Source organism: Mustela nivalis, assembly GCF_964662115.1.
Source record: "Mustela nivalis genome assembly, contig: HAP1_SCAFFOLD_401, whole genome shotgun sequence".
In the NCBI taxonomy this organism is placed as follows: Eukaryota; Metazoa; Chordata; class Mammalia; order Carnivora; family Mustelidae; genus Mustela; species Mustela nivalis.
In genome coordinates this window covers 1-7,277 of record NW_028136250.1, presented here as the reverse complement: position 1 = coordinate 7,277, position 7,277 = coordinate 1, and positions in this window count along the sequence as shown.

The following is a 7,277-nucleotide window of genomic DNA, read 5'->3' as shown; positions in this document are numbered from 1 at the left end:
GCCCCAATAATGGGTCTATGATTAAAGGAGCGAGACTGATGTAAAGCAAAGGTCAAGCAAAGCTTTATTTCATGCCAAGCATCAAGAATCTAACCAAACGTTCGGGGCCACACCTCTTATGAGAGAAGGCAACCCTTTGCTGTTTCACAGTCTAGCTTTTAAGGGCAAAGGCCATGCAGTCAGGCCTGGCCACGCACAGGTGACCAATGAGATTTTAACACACACAGGAAACTCCACAGTGAGGCTAGGTGACCAATTGAGGTTCAATTTACCCTAGTATAGACATTTGACCCAGCCTATTACACCTTGATTAGGATTGGTGCAAAAAAGTTTCCCAAAGGGCGGAGGAGTGGGGCATACTCCTTAGTATCTAGGGAGACAATATGCAAACACCGCCCCCCTCCCGCTGATTGATGTCTCCACCTGGCCTGACCCACCCTTGTATATGGGCTTTGTTACCTGGAGCTGATTTCCAGGACTTGTTTTTAAGTGAATCCCCTGGGGGAAGGGGAACAAGGACAGTTTAAGGGTTAACCTCAATGAAAGCCTCTTGCTAAAATATAAAAATATAAAATAGGTCCTTACATTACAACAACTCAGTAGGGAAAGTCCCAGTGTGGTGATAAAAGAAGTGAGGTAACTTGCATTGCACATTTTTTTTTTAAAACGTGTAAGTTGTATTTTTCCGTGCCATTACATCATACTTTATCTTCATCTCTGTCTACTAGTTTAAAACTAGTTAAACAAACACTACAATTTTTAAAAAAATATTTTATTTATTTATTTAAGAGCAAAAGCCAGAGAGAGAGAGAGAGAGAGAGAGCATGAGCAATATGGGGCTCGATGCCAGGACTCTTGAGATCCTGATCTGAGCCAAAGGCAGACACTTAACTGACTAAGCAAATGAGACTCCCACAAACTCAACAATTTTATAAAATTTTTATTTGTTGGGGTGCCTGGCTGGAACAGTCAGTAAAATATGTAAATCTTGATCGTGGGGTTGTACGTTTGAAATCCACCTTGGGTATAGAGGTTTTATTTAAAAATAAAATCTTTAAAAATTTTTCTTTCATTTTTTTATTTAAGCCATTGTATGGCAGTGTTGATCACTATATTGTACACCTGAAAGTAATATTAACCTTATTTTAACTAACTACAATTTAAATAAAAACTTTAAAAATAAAATAAAAATAATAATCATAAAAATAAAAAAGAGGAAAAATTATTTGGCAGGCAATTTTCTTAATTGCATTATTATTTATTATTATCATAGTCTGTGTGTGTCGGTGGGAAGTGGCTGGTATTACAGTGAGTTCCATATCTGTGTTACACTGAGGTCCATGTCTGTAGTCAGTCTTTTTTTTCTTTTAGTTTATTTTCAGGGATCCAAAATTCATTGTTTATGCACCACACCCAGTGCTTCATGTAATAAATTCCCTCCTTAATACCCACCACTGGGCTCACCCAACCACCTGCCACCCTCCTCTTCAAGACCCTCAGTTTGTTTCTCAGAGTCCACAGTCTCTCATGGTTTGTCTCTCCCTCCGATTTCCCCCAGCACACTTCTCTCCCAGTGTCCTCCACATTATTCCTTATGTATTGAGTCTTATAAAAACTTTTATTTCTTTCCCTATTCTGCTTTGCATATGCTTACCTTAGATGTTAAAATGTTATAAACCTCTCCTGCCTGGTCCATTTTCTCTCTATTCTCTTATGATTTCTCATGCTCTCCCTGCCAACCCCACATGCCTTACAATATCTGGATATGACTAATTTCTTCCTGAGCTACTTTATTCTACTCTGCCATATGGTTGCCCTTCCCTCTTCTGTACCATAACTTCTATCCCCTGCATTTGTGCTTTAACAATACCTAATTCTTTTCACTGCATCTGTATCTTTGAGGTCAATACTCAGTAGTGCAATCGCTGGGTCATAGGCTAGCTCTATTTTACTGGAAAGAAGGGCCATATGCACCCCAGTGTTCATAGCAGCAATGTCCACTATAGCCATTCTGTTGAAAGAGTCAAGATCCCCTACAACAGACAAACGGATAAAGAAGATGTGATCCAAGGATACAATGGAATATCACTCAGCCATCAGAAAGGATGAATACCCAACTTTTGCATCAACATGGATGGGACTGTAGGAGATTATGTTAAGTGAAATAAGTCAAGCAGTGAAAGTCAATCATCATATGGTTTCACTTATTTGTGGAACCTAAGGAATAGCATGGAGGACATTAGGAGAAGGAAAGGAAAAATGAAGTGGGGGTATTGGAGGGGGAAATGAAACATGAAAAACTATGGACTCCAAGAAACAAACTGAGGGTTTTAAAGATGAGAAGGATGTGGGGATGGGTGAGCCTGGTGATGGGTATTAAGGAGGGCACATATTGCATGGGGCACTGGGTGTTTTACACAAACAATGAATCATGGAACACTACTTCAAAAACTAATGATGTATTGTATGGTAACTAACATAACATAATTTAAAAAAAAAAAAGGAGGGGGACAATACCTAACACTCAATCTTTGCTAGTTTCTTGTTTACCTCCTTTTAAGAGTAAGCTCATTAGTGGTTTTTTTTTTGGTTTTTTTTTTTTTGTCTCAACTAAAAGAAGAAAAATAATACACATTATTTTGAAAACTTTTTGAACAGTGTACAAACGTTAGTCAAGTCCACAATGTCTCATCTCTTCTTCCTCCTAACATGGCTAAGTTGAAAAACCCTTTATCTGGGAAAAGATCATTGTCCAGCCACCTTGTGTAAGATTTTGGCTTTAGGTTAGATTATCCTTTCTTTCCTTTTCTGAAAATAAGTTGAAAATATTAATAGCCTCAGTTTTTCTTCCAAAATATGACTGCTTCTTTACCAAGTGCAAAAGCAACCCATTTTGACCATAGTAAACAGCTTGGACCTACTTTTTTTGGCTCACTGTTTTAGTGAGACAAGTGGAGTGAAGATGACACACCATTTCCAAATGTATTAATAATTGGTAGACCATACTTCTAAATTGAAGATTTGTTGCCATTAAACTACGACCAGACTCGCTATAATTACAGAGGTAAATTCTTTATATTTACTATATTTGAAATTACCATATAATACCAAAATAAAATTATGATTATGTGAAGAGTCTGTAATATTAAGAAGATGACTTTGAAATGATTGCTTATCTAAATGAAATTTCCCATTTTATAATCTTGTATAAGCTTCCGTTGTCATTTCCTATTTAAAATCTATTAGAAGGCACTCTTATTTTCCCTTAAGTGGGAAGTCAAATGTGGAACAAATTCATCCCAAAGGAACTGATTCTATGTTCCACTGAAGACAAGGTGGCTTCCATGTGGCATTTTGCCTCTTGCATATTGTTCATCTCCTACAACAAATGGGGGTATGCTCTTTAGTAAACTAATTCAACTCAATTAGAGACATTGTCTTCAAGGGATAACATCATAGAGACTAGAATCAGAATCATACTTTTGGGAAAATTGGGCCCAGGATTTTTGTTTTGTTTTGTTTTAAGATTTTATTTATTTATTTGACAGACAGAGACCACAAGTAAGCAAATAGCGGCGGGGGGGGGGGGAAGCAGGCTCCCTGCTGAACAGAGAGCCTGAGAGCCTGATGCAGAGCTCGATCCCAGGGCTCTGAGATCATGGCCTGAGCCGAAGGCAGAGGCTTAACCCACTGAGCTACACAGGTGCCCCTGGGCCCAGGTTTTGATGGCTTCTTTCCTCAATCTTATAAAACCTATTTGAACTCTACTGGATGCCAGAACTGCTTAAAAATATTTGGTCCCTTGTAATTTTAACCTTCCAGTATTCAATGCACCTGATCCATGTAATATCCTATAGTATTTTTGTCAAATGAAGACTCTCAAAGTGTGTTTCTTGGGAGACACTTTTCAATTGGTTGCTTACATTTCTGCATTTATTATTTGTTCTAGGCCATCCTTTGAAGATGGTTGTATTGAATAGACTTGGAAGACAGAAATAGTATCTTTTTTTTTAACTTAACCTGTTGTGTTTGCAAATATTATCTGCCTCTGTTTTGATTCTTCTTGTGGGAACTGAGGCTCAGTACTGATATATAACTCCCATCCCTACACACACACAAACACACACACACACACACAAACACACACACACACACACACACAAATAATGTTAATATTCTGGCTACCTCTATTGCTGTGAATAATAAACTATATTATTTCTGAAACATGAGTCTGCGTCTTCTATCAATACCCAAGAAACTACGGCAGACTCATACACCAGCTTTCAAATAAGGGAAAATAATCTCAGATGCTTTATATTTTTTGATAGTGTTACCTACTTCTGAACATATGACTGAGCACATATAAAGCTGGAGCCATGACCATTTAGAGCTTCTTCTGTGGAAGAACTATGCATTCACTAGTAAACAATAGTAGTTTCATCTTTTTTTTTTTTCCTCCTGGACACCATTTCCTCTCTCAAACTGTTGCTCAAATTGGATGGAGTCTAAGGTCCTTTGAGGAAATTTTTGTTTAATGATTCAAAATAAAATAGGAAGAGTCTAAAGTGCTAAAAATACTTCTAGATAAAAGGTATAAGATCATGCCAGAAAGGATAGTAATTTTATCTAACAACTGCCTGTTCACCCCTTTTTTGTTCATTAACTAATCTCCAAATTCCTGACTAAATCCCTTTTGTAAGCCAGAATGTGAGCTAAAAACTGGGATTTTAAAAAATGTTCATTTGAAATCCAGTTAGTTAACATATATGGTTGTATTAGATTCATGTGTACAATATAACATATAGCACTCAGTGCTCATCATGACAAGTGCTCTAATTAACCCCCATCACTTATTTAATCCATCACTCCTTTCAGATCCCGTCAAGTAACCATCAGTTTGTTCTCCGTAATGAAATGTCTGTTTTTTGCTTTGTTTCTCTTTCTATGTCTTATTATTGCCCCTTTGCTTGTTTGTTTTGTTTCTTTTATTCCATATATGAGTAAAGGTATTTGTCTTTCTCTGACTGACTTATTTCACTTTTAGCATTATACTGTCTAGTTCCAAACATGTTATTGCAAATGGCAAGATTTCAGTCTTTTTTATGGCAGAATAATATTCCATTGTATATACATACCACTTATTCTTTATTTATTCATCAATTGATGGATACTTGGGCGCTTTCCATATCTTAGCTTTATAAATAATGCTGCTATAAATATAGGGGTGCTAGCATCCCTTTGAATAAGTTTTCTTATATTCATTGGGTAAATACACACCAACAGGTTTGTTGGATCAAAAAGGACTTCTATTTTTAAATTTTATGGAAATTCCATACTGTTTTCAAATATGGCTGTATCAGTTTGCATCACCACCAACAGTTCACAATTGTTACTTTTTCTTTTTTTTTTTAAGATTTTATTCATTTGACAGAGAGAGATCACAAGTAGAGAGAGAGAGAGGAGGGAGCAGGCTCCATGCCTGGCAGAGAGCCCGATGTGGGACTTGATCCCAGGACCCTGAGATCATGGCCTGAGCTGAAGGCAGAGGCTTAACTTACTGAGCCACCCAGGCAGCCCCCACAAGTGTTACTTTTTCACATCCTCTCCAACACCTTTTGTTTCTTGTAGTGTTAATTTTAGCCATTCTGACAGGTGTGAGGTGGTATCTCTTTCTAGTTTTGCTTTGCAATTTCCTGATGATACATGATGATGGACATCTTTTCATGTATCTACTGAACATTTGAATGTGTTCTTTGGGGAAACACTTGTTCATGTCTTCTATCCATGTTTTTATTGGATTATTTGTTTTTGGATGTTGACTAAAAACTGGATATTAAGTAACACACAAGACAGGTTTCCTTGAGCTTAAATTTTATTTGCATGAGTATCATTAACAGGAAAAAATATGCATATGGTATGTACAAGTGTGTTTATGTATACATCTATCTATCTATCCTCTATCCCATGTCTTCTAATTGTGGTAAATCCTGTAAGGTGGGGAATGGGATAGTCTGAAGAAATATGCTTCTGGATATGCTGGGTAAGCAAATTTAATTGCACTCAGATGCATTGGATATAAGTGAATCACTCAAATGAGTTACTTAATATTATATAGAAACAAATTAAAAGTTTATGTAGTTGAAAATAATAGGTAGTTAAAATAATTTTTTTGTTTGTTGTTTTTGTGTCTTTTTTTGTTTATATATACTATGGTGTGAATGTTTATGTCTCCCAAAATCATATTATGGAATCTAACTCTGGAAGTGATAGTATTAAAACTTAGGGGCCTTTGGGAGGTGATTAGGTCATAAGTGGGATTACAGTCCTTTTAAAGGAGACCCCAGAGAGTTCTCTTGCTTCATTCATCATGTACGTTTACAGTGAGAAGATAGCCATCTATGAGGAAGTGGGCTCTCCCTGGATCTGCCCATTCCTTAATCTTGAACTTCTCCGTTCTAGAACTGTGAGAAATAAATTCCTGTTCTTTATAAGCTATTAAGTCTATATCATGTCCGTTATAGCAGCCTGCATGCAGAAGGACACTATGACCTAAATTGAGAGCAATAAATATAAAGTTTCAGTAAAGTCAGTTGGTACAATGTTTTTTTTTTTTTTTTAATTAGAGAAGACATGCTGCTTCATGTTAAACCTTGATATTGTATATGTTTCTTGAAGGGCCACTTCTTACTCCTTTGTGTGTTTTCCACAAAGTCCAGGATGATGCCTTACATAAAGGTAATATTTTATAAATACTGTTGGAAATATATACTTCTCTAAAATCTTATTTTGCCTACAGATTACTTGGATCCACTTTGTCTTGTGTAGAATATTTGAAATATATTAAGAACAGAATGTCTCTCTAAATAACATTTAGAATCATCATTAGTTTATGACTCCTGACTGATTTGTTTATGCAGTGATACTTACTGCAAGAACACTGAAGTTTGTAATATAATTTTGAATTAATCACCAAGCTAGTTTATTTTAACTTATGAAAAAATAATTTCTCATGTTGGTTTAATTCTGCTCTTATGTTATGGTCATGACATTTTCATTAAAATAAAGTAGAAAATAGAAGTAAATAATAAATGAAAAATAAAAATTAAAAAATAAAAAAATAAAAGTAAAACTCTTGTGAAATGTTAAACTTTTCTTACTTATTTTGTTTTGCTTTTCCTCTACCATGCTGGCAAAGCTGTATGTTGTAGATAGGTACAATTTTCTAGGTGCTAGGTTTGTTACTTTTGCTAAAATTTTCAAAATATAAGGAGTTGAAT